General features: G+C 39.8%; 2 long non-coding RNA genes across 2 annotated transcripts; one reads left to right on the plus strand and one right to left on the minus strand.

The window, feature by feature from the left end:
- The first annotated feature begins 293 nt into the window (after positions 1-293).
- Positions 294-1567, plus strand: LOC144030835 (uncharacterized). The gene is made up of 3 exons (XR_013287372.1): positions 294-520; positions 930-1160; positions 1443-1567. It is a non-coding gene; the product is annotated as an uncharacterized LOC144030835 (long non-coding RNA).
- Positions 1568-1853: 286 nt separating this feature from the next.
- Positions 1854-2924, minus strand: LOC144030832 (uncharacterized). Its single transcript, XR_013287371.1, has 2 exons — positions 2355-2924; positions 1854-2273 (listed from the first exon to the last, which is right to left on the minus strand). It is a non-coding gene; the product is annotated as an uncharacterized LOC144030832 (long non-coding RNA).
- Between the last annotated feature and the right edge of the window lie 13025 nt (positions 2925-15949).

A 15949-nucleotide genomic window follows, 5' to 3' on the forward strand; every position in this document is an offset into this window, starting at 1 on the left:
GCGGGGACTGGTAATTATGGAGCGGCAGGAAGGGTAAGTGACCTGGGGTGAGAGGAGAGTTAGGATTTTCAAAGCATGACAGGAAACATGGATAACAAAATAAAAGCATGGGCCGTCACGCCGGTGGAGGCGTGACAGTGTCCTGTGTTTGCACGGTCTGCTGGTGGACGTCGAGGGGGACGGTTGGTGGATGCACGAACTTTCTGTTCAATACCTCGTATAGGTCGCTTGCACATGTCGTCACTTCCGCCTCGGATTTGTCGTAGTCGCCATGCTGGGTGGCCTCAATTTACGTAGTGATTCGGTCTAACACGTATCTATCACGTTTGTTGTCTGCGTTTAAAATGGTACATTGTTGCTGCATCGTTGGCTGTTCGAACAAAGCCAAGGGGGAAAATGGTCGGCCTTTCTTCCGAATTCCGAAAATAACTAGGAACCAGGGCCTGGAGACAGAGGAGTGCGGACTCCGGAGGGAAGTCGTTACTTTGGGCTCGTGTATGCAGCCATCACTTTGTGAGCGGTAAGCTTGTTTACCTTTATTTAATGCATGAGGATTAATAACGTTTCGACCGCCCATATATGGGCAAGTTGCTTATGTTTTGGATTCATGAGCAAGCAAGTTCGGTAGTACAAGCTGGCTAGCGGACGTTAGCCGAAAGCTAACATCGAACATTTTCACCCAAGTAGTGCCAGTGCAAAGTGTTTACTGCTGAAATTGGATTGATTAGTCTTGGGCTCTTAATGCCGATAACATGTTTTTTGGTGGCAAAATGTAAACTTGGAAAAATGAGACAGAAGGGGGTGATGCAAGAAAACAGACCCCCGGTAGCCTACACATCATGCTAAAGAACTTATTCACGGCCACCCTACTGCGGCAAAATAACCACTTTCCATATTTTATTTGTTTATATATTTGTTTATTTTAACAGGTCGCCCTGCGCCCGTTTTTCTGTCCAATCATCCCGACTGGGCTCCAACATTAAAGTTGGGTCCCAAGTTACAACATCTATGTCTCAGCCCAGTCGGTGCCAAGATATGAACGTGCACAGGAGAGACAAGCAAAGAAAAGACGACTCGAAGTGGCAGAGTTTGTTGCAGTTATGCAGCCAGATGGCTCCAGTAACCTGTACCCTCAAGTACTGCTGACATCATTGACTCTGGTATGCCACTCAGAATTCATTACATGATATATTGTATGCATGAGTGAATGTATGTGTTTATGTTTGTGTGTGTACACGCACCTTATATTTTAGAGACATTTGGAAGTGGTTATAGAAATAAGTATTTGCCTGTAGCAATGTTCATACATTAAAAAATGCAACAAAATGTGTACATTTCTTTTACACTGACAAAAAAACTATACTACTGTACTATATTAAACCTTTTACTGGTACCGTATTTTTTTGTGATCTTTTTTTTATTTTTTATTATTATTTCTTTAGGGATCTCATGCCACACCGACTTGATTGCCAATGACATGATGGAAACGAAGGCGAGCATCAAAGCATTGGAGGAGGACAACATGCGACTGTTTGTTTGGCGCTAATAAAGGCAGCGATTATACAAATTCTATTGTTGGGTTTGTTTACAAAGCTATACATAAGACAAATGACAGGATTTGACTCAATGTGCAATATGGTCCCTCTTAAAGTAATGGCAGAAATCTCTATTATTTCTAAAAGCACAAAAAATGAAGTGAATAATGATTAGATGTAGTAATTTCAGGGATAAAATTGAACTGTTAAAGTATTTATTTTAGCACAGGTGCCTACCATCCTGATGACGGTATGATGTAATGTTGATGGGGTACGCAATGACTTTCATTATACTATGTACAGAGGAAAAAGTTGCTCTCTTTTAAATTTGTTTAATGAAAGACAAGTACCAGTACTGTGTTACAGTTTTCCCAATAATCCTTGTTTCACACTTGTCACAAAACCACTGTCCTTTTGGCAGTCTAGATTGGCACACTTCAAGTGATATCATTTGATTTTACAATCTGCTGCAGCACAAAAAACTACTTTATTCCGCATCTTTGAAGTACATGAGCAAGTGGTAGGTGACAGCGGCTGAGCAGGAACACTGGAAGTCCACTGCTGATCTAGTAAATGCTCTCCCGAGCAGTTCAGGTAAGGAGGGGATTTTGGGAAAAAAAAACTCTGGCTTTTCCAGCTGGCCAAAACGAGCGATCTGGGTGGACTCGCTCAATCACACTTTGTCCACACCACAAAGTCGCAGAAGTCCCGTCCAGTTAAACTCATCTGTGCCTGAATCTGAAAATATTACAAACATTGTAATGAAAATATGAAACATAGAATTAAATAAGAAACTACAAAAAGTAAAGCCATACATACCTGGTAATAATATTGGTGTTGTCGTGACAAGTGATGGGAATTGTTGCCATCCGGCACCAGACAGAAATTGGGTGTTGTGACAGCCTCCTTAACCGTGAGATCATAAGAAAAGCTGTCAGTATGCTCAGTAGTTACCATGAACACGTTTTATTGTACTGGAAACTGAAACTAAAAATACGTCCTCTGAGAGTGGTTAACCTTAACCATTTAGAGTAAGTTGATTAAGTAACATGTAACTAGTGAAAGGGTAGCATTAAATGTAATTAAGCCACGGGGAGGCTGTGCATCGTTACTTTTTATTCTTATACGCTCTGCCATATTTGCCTGTTATAAAATGATTAGAAAAACCACATCAGGTAAACCCAGCTGTGCATGTAAACACAATGATAACAGGAAGCCTGAGAACAAATCAACATTTTTGTGTGCAGAATTACCAACACCATGTGGTTTACTTACGTGCAACAGCAACAGTTTCTTCTGATGCGATGTTAAAGTTTACACTCTGTATCCACCCGCTTACAAAATAATTGTAAGCCTCCAGGGATTTGTTGGCGTGTTATGGAGCATGTTGTCAACACGAGGTAGTGAAAAAATGTCCGGAGAAGTCACATTTGGCCAGCAAGCTTTCTCCGTCAAAAAAAATCACCCTTGGTCAGGACGTAATTAGGATCAATCCCACCACACAGAGACACCTTCTGCCTGTATCGTTGTTTTTGATCTTCCGGTAAATCGTGAAAATACTGCGTAAATGACATCAGGTTGATAAGCAATACCGTGTAACTCACGAGTGTACCTTGTGAACCGGCGGACACCCAAGATGGCGCCCGAAGAAAAAACTCCCATGATGCATTACGATGTGCAAGCGACCTATACACGCCAAGAAAACATGAAAATAAAAAAGTCTGAGTACCTTTAATCAGTAAACCTCATGTCATACCAGGTTATCTTAGGGAGTTCTAAATAGCACTATCTTAGACAAACTGGACTTCTGTCTGCTAAAAAAAAACAACTTTTTGACTTTTTGTTACTTTTTCCTGTTATACCGAACTTGTACCGAACCGTGACCCCAAAACTAAGGAAGGTTACGTGCCGAACCATGACTTATGTAAACCGTTACATCCCTCATTGTAACGTGCGGGGTATGGATGGACCCAAAAGCGGAGGAAACAGGCGGGAAGACAGACAGGTAAGATGATGTAAGGAACTTTATTAACTATGACGGGGAAGGACGAGACAAGACGGAAGGGGAGTAGACTGGGCTGTACGTAGACACGGATCATGGCGGATACTTGGCGTGGCGTGATGCAGAGACTTGGCGTGGCTGACTTTGACGACTTGGCGTGGCTGACTTTGACGACTTGGCGTGGCTGACTTTGACGACTTGGCGTGGCTGACTTTGACGACTTGGCGTGGCTGACTTTGACGACTTGGCGTGGCTGACTTTGACGACTTGGCGTGGCTGACTTTGACGACTTGGCGTGGCTGACTTTGACGACTTGGCGTGGCTGACTTTGACGACTTGGCGTGGCAGACTTTGACGACTTGGCGTGGCAGACTTTGACGACTTGGCGTGGCAGACTTTGACGACTTGGCGTGGCAGACTTTGACGACTTGGCGTGGCAGACTTTGACGACTTGGCGTGGCAGACTTTGACGACTTGGCGTGGCAGACTTTGACGACTTGGCGTGGCAGACTTTGACGACTTTGCGTGGCAGACTTTGACGACTTTGCGTGGCAGACTTTGACGACTTTGCGTGGCAGACTTGGCGTAGAAGACTTGGCGTAGAAGACTTGGCGTAGAAGACTTGGCGTAGAAGACTTGGCGTAGAAGACTTAGCAGACTAGGCATGGAAGACTTAGCAGACTTGGCGTGGAAGACTTAGCACAGAAGACTTGGCGTAGACAACTTGGCGTAGAAGACTTAGCAGACTAGGCATGGAAGACTTAGCAGACTTGGCGTGGAAGACTTGGTGTAGAAGACTTGGCGTAGAAGACTTGACGTAGAAGACTTGGCGTAGAAGACTTAGCAGACTAGGCATGGAAGACTTAGCAGACTTGGCGTGGAAGACTTGGCGTAGAAGACTTGGCAATAAGACACCACTGTGACCAGACATACAGACATTCAAACAGCAAACAACAAACATCAAACATCCAAACAACATCGAACAATGCTCCCACAACCGCGTGAGACAAACACCACTCCCTTATACTAACACTAATGACAATAACAGAACACACCTGGGAGACACAGCAGGGAGGGGGAAACCAATCAGCAATACACACCAGGAAGGGAAGACACAAGCAGGTGGACAAGGTTAACCATAACGAGACTGGGGAAGAAGACAGGAACACCCAACAACCAACACTCACCAAAATAAAACACAAACCCAAACAAACTGAAACGTGACACTCATAGAGAATAGTCAAAGGGATTTGCTACAGTGTTACACCTAATTCTAATACAATGTGTGTTTTGATTTAATAAAAAATTAAAAATAATAATTTGAAGTTCTTTTGTTATTTTTAATGCTGCTTTTGCTGATGTTTTGGATTTTTGTCGAGGTACCCTTTGAGTAGCGGTATCGAGCTATTTTATGCAGGTATAGTATCGAAGTCAAAATTTTGGTATCGTGACAACATTAATCTATCTATCTATCTATCTATCTATCTATCTATCTATCTATCTATCTATCTAACTACTTATTTTTTCCCATTTAAAACACTGCTGAGAAGTCATTGTTTGTGACAGCAATCACAGTAACGGTGTTACAAAATAAAACGCCAAACATTCAAAATACAAGCACAAACAAACAAAGTATAACAAAAAAAATACAAATAAAATGGGCTTATAACTATGAAAATGACATTGTGTTTTTCGATTTGATTTGAAGGAATGTGCCAAAAATGATGATTACTGATTGGCTTTTGGAGAGCAAAATGCATTCCTAGGAAGCTGATGACATCACACAATCAATCAATAATTTTTGTTTGTTTGTTTGTTTTGCGACTCCAATCACATGTTTACAAAGCACGACATCAAGTGACGTGCACCCAAAACACGACGTAAAGTGACACCATGTTTACTGAAGTATATATGGTCCCACGTGGTGTTGTGGATCACCTTATCACATGGATTCACATCTAAATCCGTGTCTTCTCATCTCATATCGCCTGAGTAGTGAGAGAGGAGAAGGTAAAAATATTTTGGGGAAATGAGGCGACGTATGGAGAGTTCGAGACGCATTCGAGGATGGTCGGGAGTCGGATATATCCGAGTTGGTTTTTCCCAGTTCCGACCTGAAAGCGTTCGAGGCGAAAGTAAACAACCAAAATGGTGAACAGTGGTTAATTTGTTTTTCATTTTGGCTCTTAAAACTCATTTTGACCTCCAGCAAACTTACCTTCTCGTAATTTTGCTTCATTTATTGTTTTTATCTTATTTCATAAGTATTCCATGTTCAATAGTTCAACGCATAATTTCATGCAGCGAGATAGCAGCATACTGTCGCATTACGTGAAGTTATGTCAAATATGAATGAAGAAAGCTATCGAGTTTTCTACTCAAGTGAATTGTGTTTTACCATTCACGGTCTGTGTTTCCAAAGGGGTCGCCATTTTAGAGTGACGTCACTTGTAGTCCGTCGGTGAAGTCGGGGTCCTTTTTTTTTCTCCGACTTCGCAAGTGGCATTTCCGAGTTCAAGGAGGCATTCACGTACACACTTCCTGGTTTGAACTAGGAAATGTCTGACTTCTGACCATCCTCGAATGCAGCATGCTATTTTTATAATTGAGTAACAATGCTTTTATTTAACTTAAAATTGTCCAAGTCCTTCAATTTCAGCCTCTGAACAGTAATTATTAGGGCCCGAGCAGCGACCGCTGCGAGGTCCCTATTGTTTTTGTAAAAATTATTATTATTATTATTATTAGGGCCCGAGCAGCGACCGCTGCGAGGTCCCTATTGTTTTTGTAAAAATTATTATTATTATTATTATTATTATTATTATTATTATTATTATTAGGGCCCGAGCAGCGACTGCTGCGAGGTCCCTCTTGTTTTTGTAAGAATTATTAGGGCCCGAGCAGCGACCGCTGCGAGGTCCCTATTGTTTTTGTAAAAATTATTATTATTTTTGTAAAAATTATTAGGGCCCGAGCAGCGACTGCTGCGAGGTCCCTATTGTTTTTGTAAAAATTCTTCTTCTTCTTCTTCTTCTTCTTCTTCTTCTTTATTCTCCGCAAACGATCCCGATTTTGGGTACCTAAACATTCACGAAAACTCACCGAACTTTGCACACTCCTCAGGCCCGGCGAAAAATTTGATATTATGAAGTCGTCATAACAACGCGACTCTATAGCGCCCCCTAGCGTAGAAAAATAAAAACCAAGCCCGGCACGTTTGAGCTAGAGCAACGAAAATTGGCAGGCACGTGTAGCACCCCGAGATGCACAAAAAAGTCTATTAGGACCATGTAGCTAAAATGTACAGGAAATGAGCTATGAATTTTTTAATGTCCAATTTTGGCCTATTTTGGCACATTCACTGTGGTCATGCTTTTTCCCCCTCTGCAAACATTTTTCATCCAATTAACTTCAAACTTGGCATTTATCATCTCAAGACGTGAGAGAACAACTGGGCAAAAAGTCTTGCCTTTTCGAAATACTATATGATGGGGGCGGGGCATCAAATATTGCCTTTAAAATTTCATTTGTCCAGAAAGAGCAAATGCTTAATAACTCCCATGTTCAAGCTCCAAAAAATCTCAAACTTCTCAGGCAATGTAATAGTCACGGCCTGAAAACATCTATATGATAAAATTCAGTTATACATATAGCGCCACCTAGTGGTAACAATAAATGTCATACTTTACGTTTTTAGCTACTGCGCTGAGCTCGTTGAAGGGATCCAGTTGAAAATTGGTCAGAAAAGCCTTAAGATGTTGATCATGCCCCACACCGAATATTGTAACTTTTCGCCAAAGGGCGTGGCCGCTACGGTGCCGCAAAGTCTGAAGATTTTTCGTGACAATAAAAGCTGCATTAACTTGACCGAGATGATCCTATCTTCTCAAAATTTCACTAATTTGATGGGAGTCCAGCCCTAAAGACATCTATGAACTTATATTTCATCTTACTGATAGCGCCACCAAGTGGCAATTTTTTTTCTTACGAATTTTCTTCTACGTTTTTCTCCAAACACGTTAACTGGACCTACCTCATATTTGCTCAGATGAGGGATTCGGCCTTCATGATGTCACAACACGAAGTTTGTGAGTTTTCGCGAATCGCTGTGGGCGTGGCTAAGCACTGTTCGCCAAGAAAAAAACGCCAGTTTTGAGGGTCTAAACATGCGCAGAAACTCATGAAACTTGGCACACACATCTGGCCTGGTAAAATGAACAATATTTTATTGTTGATTGTGGTATTTTTACAAAAATGACTCAATAGCGCCCCCTAGGAATTTTTAATGAAGCAGCGCCGGTTGTACGTTTAAGCAAGATCTACGAAGATTTTTAGGTGTATGAGGGAGCCCAAGACCTACAAAAAAGTCTCTTGGACCCATATGCTAAAATGAACAGGAAGTGAGCTACGAATTTTTGAATGTCCCATTTTTTACGATTTTTGCACATTCACAGGGGGCAGACTTTTGCCCACTTCTCCTACACGTTTCATCTGACTGAGTTAAGACTTGACCTGGACCATGTCAAGACCTGAGCCAACGACAGGGGGAAAAATCTTGACTTTTCGAAATACTATATGATGAAGGCGGGGCATCAAAATTTGTGTTTCGCACTGAAAAAGGATATGCTTAATAACTCCCCGGTACATGCTCCAAAAAATCCCAAACTTGACATGTATGTTTATCGTCAAGGCCTGAAGCTATCTCTATGACAACATTCAGTTATATATGCAGCGTCACCTCGCCCTTGAGGCATAAAAAAAATACCCCACATACGGTATTTTGTACAAAAAATTTAAACTCATTCTAAGTGTGATAACTAAGTCATTTATGAATATTCTTTTAGTTTCCACCACTTAAAATGTTCACTGGCATCAGACTTATCCAAACATATATATATTTTTATTTATTTTTGATAGCCTCTGTGGACATTAAAAGTAATATCGTGAATGAAGGATATGCATAATAACTCCACGGTACATGCTCCAAAAAAAATCCCACACTTGACATGTATGCTTATAATCAAGGCCTGAAGGTATCTCTATGACAACATTCAGTTATAAATACAGCGCCACCTAGCCCTTGAGGCATAATATATATTAAAAAAAAAAAAAAACACATACGGTATTTTGTACAAAAAATGTAAACTCATTCTAAGTGCGATAACTAAGTCATTTATGAATATTCTTTTAGTTTCCACCACTCAAATTGTTCACTGGCTTCACACCGATCCAAACGTATGTACGTTTCCATTTTGTTTTATTCATTTTTGATTGCCCCTTTGGACAATAAAAGTAACATTGTGCAATGAGTACGAGCGATGATGTATATATACACTTTTACAAAAAATACCAATCAGGGCAACTCATTGCCTAAAAATAAATAAGGACGCTGATTTTTGCAGGTCTTAACAATCACCAAAACCCGTTGAGCTTGACACACACTGGCAAAAAAAAATTCTACATGTAAACGTTTATTATGCCATTTTCAAAGAAATTTTGCTTCCAATATGCCAGTACCCCAGCGTGCCAGTACCCTAACGTGCAAGTACCCCAACGTGCAAGGACCCCAACGTGGCCCGGGCTGCGAGGGCCCTTTATAGCTGCTCGCAGCTCTAGTTCTTCTTCTTCTTCTTCTTCTTCTTCTTTATTCTCCGCAAACGATCGCGATTTTGGGTAACTAAACATTCACGAAAACTCACCAAACTTTGCACACTCCTCAGGCCCGGCGAAAAATTTTATATTATGAAGTCGTCATAACTACGCGACTCTATAGCGCCCCCTAGAGTAGAAAAATAAAAACCAAGCCCGGCACGTTTGAGCTAGAGCAACGAAAATTGGCAGGCACGTGTAGCACCCCGAGACGCACAAAAAAAGTCTATTGGGACCATGTAGCTAAAATGTACAGGAAGTGAGCTATGAATTTTTTTATGTCCAATTTTGGCCTATTTTGGCACATTCACTGTGGTCATGCTTTTTTCCCCTTTGCAAACATTTTTCATCCAATTGACTTCAAACTTGGCATTTATCATCTCAAGACCTGAGAGAAAAACTGGGCAAAACATCTTGCCTTTTCGAAATACTATATGACGGGGGCGGGGCATCAAATATTGTCTTTAAAATTTCATTTGTCCAGAAAGAGCAAATGCTTAATAACTTCCATGTTCAAGCTCCAAAAAATCTCAAACTTCTCAGGCAACGTAATAGCCTGAAAACATCTATATGATAAAATTCAGTTATACATATAGCGCCACCTAGTCGTAACAATAAATGTCATACTTTACGTTTTTAGCTACTGTGCCGAGCTCGTTGAAGGGATCCAGTTGAAAATTGGTCAGAAAAGCCTTAAGATGTTGATCATGCCCCACACCGAATATTGTAACTTTTCACCAAAGGGCATGGCCGCTACGGTAACGGAAAGTCTGAAGATTTTTCGTGACAATAAAAGCTGCATGAACTTGACCCAGATGATCCTATCTTCTCAAACTTTCACACATTTGATGAGAGTCCAGCCCTAAAGACATCTACGAACTTATATTTCATCTTACTGATAGCGCCACCTAGTGGCAATTTTTTTTCTTACGAATTTTCTTCTACGTTTTTCTCCAAACACGTTAACTGGACCTACCTCATATTTGCTCAGATGAGGGTTTCGGCCTTCATGATGTCACAACACGAAGTTTGTGAGTTTTCGCGAATCGCTGTGGGCGTGGCTAAGCGCTGTTAGCCAAGAAAACAACGCCAGTTTTGAGGGTATAAACATGCACAGAAACTCATGAAACTTGGCACACATGTCTGTCCTGGTAAAATGAGCAATATTTTATTGTTGATTGTGGTATTTAAAAAAAAAAAAAGACTCAATAGCGCCCCCTAGAAATTTTTAATGAAGCAGCCCCGGTTGTACGTTTAAGCAAGAATGACAAATATTTTTAGGTGTATGAGGGAGCCGAAGACCTACAAAAAAGTCTCTTGGACCCATATGCTAAAATGAACAGGAAGTGAGCTAGGAATTTTTGAATGTCCCATTTTTGATGATTTTTGCACATTTACAGGGGGCATACTTTTGCCCACTTCTCCTACATGTTTCGTCCGACTGAGTTAAGACTTGACCTGGACCATGTCAAGACCTGAGCCAACGACAGGGGGAAAAATCTTGACTTTTCGAAATACTATATGATGAGGGCGGGGCAACATAATTTGAGTTTCGCACTGAAAAAGGATATGCTTGATAACTCCCCGGTACATGATCCAAAAAATCCCAAACTTGACATGTATGTTTATCGTCAAGGCCTGAAGTTTTCTCGATGACAACATTCAGTTATATATGCAGCGCCACCTAGCCCTTGAGGCATAAAAAAAAATACCCCACATACGGTATTTTGTACAAAAAATGTAAACTCATTCTAAGTGTGATAACTAAGTCATTTATGAATATTCTTTTTGTTTCCACCACTCAAAATGTTCACTGGCATCAGACTTATCCAAACATATATATATTTTTATTTATTTTTGATAGCCTCTATGGACATTAAAAGCAATATCGTGAATGAAGGATATGCTTAATAACTCCACGGTACATGCTCCAAAAAAAATCCCACACTTGACATGTATGCTTATAATCAAGGCCTGAAGGTATCTATGACAACATTCAGTTATAAATACAGCGCCACCTAGCCCTTGAGTCTTATATATATAAAAAAAATACCCCACATACGGTATTTTGTACAAAAAATGTAAACTCATTCTAAGTGTGATAACTAAGTCATTTATGAATATTCTTTTAGTTTCCACCGCTCAAATTGTTCACTGGCTTCACACCGTTCCAAACGTATGTACGTTTCCATTTTGTTTTATTCATTTTTGATTGCCCCTTTGGACAATAAAAGTAACATTGTGCAATGAGTACATCGAGCGATGATGTGTATATACATTTTTACAAAAAATACCAATCAGGGCAACTCATTGCCTAAAAATAAAAAAGGACGCTGATTTTTGCAGGTCTTAACAATCACCAAAACCCGTTGAGCTTGACACACACACTGGCAAAAAAATATACTACATGTAAACGTTTATGATGCCATTTTCAAAGAAATTTTGCATCCAATATGCCAGTACCCCAACGTGCAAGTACCCCAACGTGCAAGGACCCCAACGTGGCCCGGGCTGCGAGGGCCCTTTATAGCTGCTCGCAGCTCTAGTTAATATCTGATTTTCTCTAGCCCCTTCATCAAAGTAGACTGAATATCTTTTGTATTTTATTAAAATAAGACATTTAAAGTGAGTACATCATTTCCTATCATTGATATTGCTGAATTGAGATTTTGTTGTTGTTGTTGTTTTTTTAATCACTAAACAATACTAAATAAGCAACGATAACTGGTTAATAAACAGTCATTCAGGAAAAATGGTTTTGTAATTGTCATGACTCGGGTCATGCAGGAGTAATGTTTGGGTCTTGTCTCATGTCTGGGGTCACGCCTGGGTTAAGTGTGAGTAGAGTTCATGACCGTGCGCCAGAGTTCACGACCCGTTACGTGTCTGTTTTGGTAGTTATGTAACAGCATCCAGTTTCAAGTTTTAGGCAATGTGATGTCTGGACTATGTGATGTCAGGAATCTTTTGTGGTGATGTCTAGGACGATCTGTAAACAGCCAATCAGAGAATTCCATGTCAGTACTGGTACTCACATGTCTAGCCACAACCAATGGGATTGATTGACTGTCTATATAAGGGTCTGAGAATTGTGTGTGTTTTGCCGGATTATTGCTCACTGTTCCTCTGTGCTTCTCCGCAGCCCAAGGGGGCTTGGCGTGTCGTGATTCTCGATGCATTCTCGTTGCTTTTAGTTTAGTCAAGTTATGTGAATAAATAGTTCAAACCTTATTTGTGTCTGCGTTTTGGGATCCAACCTCTCAGCACACAACACTACTATACTTTGATGTGAAATAAGATTTTAGCTGAATATCGATAGAGTAATCGATTTTAAAAATATTCAATAGTGACAGCCCTTAATCAGGATCACTAGTAAGTCTTGTTTTGGGATTATTTATTTATTTATTTATTTATTTATTTCTGCAGGCAAAAGTTTTAAATCCAAAATTACAGTATACAATAAGTGGCAAAGTTGGTCCCAATGACCGTAGTAGCTCATTGGAATAGTGGTGAAAATTAGGTTGGTCAGGTTGAACATTTGAACAACAGACTGGCAGGTACTCGGGCAGATTGCAGATGGTAATGACAAAAATGCTCCATGCAGTAGGTTCAGTGTGGGTCCAGTGAGTAACAAGGTTGTTGGTGGCATACCAAAGACCAAGAGAATATGGGTGATTGAAAATCTTTTACATCTCCTCTGCACAGCTGGAATGTGTGGTGCAGACAGGTGATGGCATCTCCCACTCCTTTGTGGCCCATGAAAGTGCACACCCAATATGTTTGACAATCATCCCTCAGTCCGTAAAGGTGTATCGCCAATGTTACAATTCATGCAGCAACTCATTTCCATCTATTAGATCAAACACATTTACAAGGTGATGTTTCATGATTTGTAATACTTTTCTTCCTGTTATAGACATGAAACATTTCTGGCAGAAAGTCAACATTTCTTTGTGGTTGGTGGCCAGTGAAGCATGAACTAATGCCTGCACACCCAATAGTGAGAAGTGAAAGCAGCAGATGAAGCTTTGAGGGGGAGGAGCTAGAGTGTTTAATGATAACTCCACAGACACTTGGCAGCACCCACCCCATCACTACCCACATACGCACATGTATGCATGCGCGCGCACACAAACACGCGCGCTACCCTACACTAGTTGCCATGGGGATTGGTCATGGCTGCAGATTGTGCCAATAGGGTGACGATGGGTCCAACTGAGATCAGAGACCTGACTGTTATAATTTAAGATCAATACTCCAACCTCCTTGATGCAGCAAATTTTAATTAAAACATCACATGTATTATTTATTAGTTAGCTAATTTACCGTTTATCATATTAAAAAAAAAACATGCCTTTTGTGCTCTATAAGCAACATGAAGCAGAGTGCAAGAAGCTGCCTAAACAGTCTGCAGCCTTGAATTTGGAAAAGAAGGTCATTAGTAACACATTTTTTTTTCTCTTCTTTGTGCACAAAACGGATTAAAGAAAAATGTCTTTGCACACAATGAAACAAAGTGGTCATTTTATTGAATTAAAAACCTGATCAGAAAAGGATATGTTCATTTACAATATAAAATCCATCCCTTTGATGTATTTGTCTCTGTTGTCTTTCTGTTTATTAGGGATGTAACGATATCCAAACGTCACGATACGATATTATCACGATATGAAGATCACGATACGATAATTATCACGATATTGTGGGGATGTTGGCAATATTTAAAAAAAGGTCACAAAACTGTTAAAAAAAAAAAAAAGCTCAACATTGTGCTTTTGTACATAACATCAATGTTATGTTATTATTATTATTATTATTATTATTATTATTATTATTATTATTATTGTTTATTATTATTATTATTATTATGTTAATATTATTATGTTATATTGTTAAGGCATGCACACATTGACTTCCTCCACATACTGTCTTGCATCACAGGCATGTTATGTTCCCCTTCATCTGACAATTAGCGTAGATTTTCAGCATAGAAGGGCCAAAACATCCCGAATGAAAATTAAATTGCACTAAAAAACTAGCCACCAGAGGGTGCTAGGACTGCACAAATGGAAATCAACCTGACTTTCTTTTTAACAGATGTTGCTTTTAAATATCGTGAACATGACGATGACGATATTGTGGCAGTTTTAATATCACGATATCACGATATTGCGCTTATCGTTACATCCCTACTGTTTATCCTGTTTAATAATGTCTTCATTGAGTAAGTCAACTGTAGTCCACAATCTATGCGGATTTTGCAGAGACCGCTCAGCAATAATAAAGAGACTAAAACAAAACCCCCCAAAAAAAGACACCAAAGGAATAATAATGTATGCCTGGGAAAACGAGTGCTGTAATTTCAATTCATTTCCAGCCTGGGCCCCTGGGGTGCTGAGTGTGTTTGATCCCAAAGGCAAGTGAGTGGGGAGAAGGAGGGTTGCAGGCATATGTATGCAGAGGGGAAGAGAGCGAGGGGAGCCAGGGAGTTGCAGAGAAGCAGAAAGCCATTTAATATTCCAGACCACGGTTTGAGATGAGAGACTGCTCTCATACCTTCAGGTTCATGAGCATAATGAGATTTTTATTTTGCTGAGTGCAGTCTGTGTGCTTGTGTGTGTTCGCTTTCTGATCACTTATGTGTGTGCTTGTGAGGCTGAGTGCAAGAAAAAAAAATCATTTCCCATGAGCTAACATGCCTCAATTATATGATCACATCAGGGACTATGTATGTATTTATGAGACAATGATTCACATGCCAATAAGGGAGTCAGCCTCATTACTCTGAATGCCTCTTTAACACCCCAGATAGGGTTCACTGATTACCACTGACTTAAGTCTGACAGTAAACACACATCATATTAGCACACTTACAGCATATTACTTTCAGTACACTCCCATTCTTTCCCCATCTCCGACAACTCCCTGACTCCTGGGGTGAAAAACGATCAGCTGAAGAGTGCAGGAAAAATCTCCCTAACATTCAATACTCATTCAATGTATAAGTGTATGTTTCATCACTTAAAAAAAAATAAAAAATGTCCCCACCCTTTCTGTAAATATGGGGGAAGCAGATCTGCACATAAACGTGTCTGTAAAGAATGAAATTCAAAACAGAAATCATATTCCTGCTGTGTTCAATTATTGCATGGTACTTTGGTGGGTGTAGTTCAGGGGTGTCCAAACTTTTTCATTTGAGGGCCACAAAGAGAAAATCAGAAGGACGCAAGGGCCACATAATGTTATGAAAAGAAATTGTGTTTAGTCTTGAAAATTGTACAAATAATTTATTTGTGCTTTTGCATATTTAGAAAAATGCTACAGTATATAAACCAATTTATTTGTAATATGGCAGTAGGGTTATTATAGTTTTGGAATTTTTCATTTTAGTTTTTATTTTGTTTTGAGTTTTTTTTTTTTATTTAGTTAGTTTTAATTATTTTTCAGGGTGGTTCTGTTAGTTTTTTTATTAGTTTTAGTTATTTAATAAATGCTTAGTTTTAGTTTAGTTAGGTTCAGTATTAGTTTTAGTTGTTTTTTTTTTTTTAATGTGTATTACTCGTGCGCAACATTTAATTCTTTGACTGCCAGCCATTTTCGGAAAAGGTACCCCCTATACTGCCAGCTGATTTACAGAATTTTACCGATCTTTCAAGCTCCACAGAAAATGTTGTGTTAGGACTATGGAAACGCGGATACTACCAAATGAAAGATTGAAGTCTCATCTTTCATCTAAAAAAAGTTAGTTTCTACCTTATTCGGA

The sequence above is a fragment of the Festucalex cinctus genome, chromosome 11 (assembly GCF_051991245.1).
Source record: "Festucalex cinctus isolate MCC-2025b chromosome 11, RoL_Fcin_1.0, whole genome shotgun sequence".
Classification (NCBI taxonomy): Eukaryota; Metazoa; Chordata; class Actinopteri; order Syngnathiformes; family Syngnathidae; genus Festucalex; species Festucalex cinctus.